Below are 1,173 nucleotides of genomic sequence, written 5' to 3'. Positions count from 1 at the left end.
AGAGAATCTGAATTAATATTAAATTGCTGTAGGACTATCGTGTAGATAAATGGTAATCGACTAAGAGAGCTTAGTCTCTATGATCTCATTCTATATGAGCATTTCTTCCTTATCTAGTCGTGTTGACCTTCAATATCCAGGAAGTCTGGAACACACTCGGGGCAGTGAGGAACAACTACTCTATTATTTCTATCATAGGTAATTTTTGGAATAAAAATTCTTCAAGTTACATCGACAATCTAGACTAGTTCCCAGTATCATCCTCATTTCTCTTTGGAAACATGAAGATGATAATACCTTATCAACTTCACAAGAGTCTTCACAAGACTCATAAAGTCATGAGCATTATGGTAATGAAGGTGAAAAGCAAATCTGATAAATCATGTAACTGATGAAACTCAGAATTAATATCAGATATTTTTGTTATTAATGCTGTTGCTGATGTTATCAGTATGCAAGGGGCAGCTAGGAACGGTAGCATTATCTGAAGGTGATAATCAGCTTTATGGAATACTAATTGTTTCTTGAATGTTTGGCACAGTTGATGACTCCCTGTAGGGTCTCTTGCTTTCCTTTTCTATAGGGCATGGCTATACTTCTTAGGTTGGTACTGAAAACTGTAAAATGAGATGAAACACTAGGGAGGCATTTCAACTGTATATTTTGTGGGAAAATAGAATGAGGAAATCTTGGAGTCACTTTTCCTTCAGATATTTTTGTTAGTTTTGGTGTGTTTTGAGGCAAATAAATGCAACTGTCATTCATTTTAGGGCATGGAAAGAGGTTAAGATGGCCCTGAGAGACCATTATTGAGCTCTAAGCAGCCTCTGAAACTAACCCCCTGCACACACATGCACGCAAACGAATGCCTTTTTCCACCAGCCTCCTCAAAACTATCTCATACTCCAGACATGAATATCTAGGAGGTGATTATACAGCCCTGGGGAGACCTTCTCGAATCTCAGAAGCTCCGAGGAATAACCCTGCTGACTGATCTGTGAAACTCTCCACGGTGTGGTAGGAGGAGGACTTTTGGAGCAGTGTAAGCAGTAAAAGTCCTCGTGTGGCTGGGGGCAATGGTTTTGCCAGGCAAGCCTCAGGCTGTTTCAGATCCTCTTCCAGTTAGGGATAGTCTCAGCAACCAGGTAAGTTTTAGAGCAAAACCAGGAAATA

The sequence above is a fragment of the Suricata suricatta genome, chromosome 11, assembly GCF_006229205.1.
Source record: "Suricata suricatta isolate VVHF042 chromosome 11, meerkat_22Aug2017_6uvM2_HiC, whole genome shotgun sequence".
Taxonomy (NCBI): Eukaryota; Metazoa; Chordata; class Mammalia; order Carnivora; family Herpestidae; genus Suricata; species Suricata suricatta.
Note: the sequence above shows the minus strand (reverse complement) of the source record.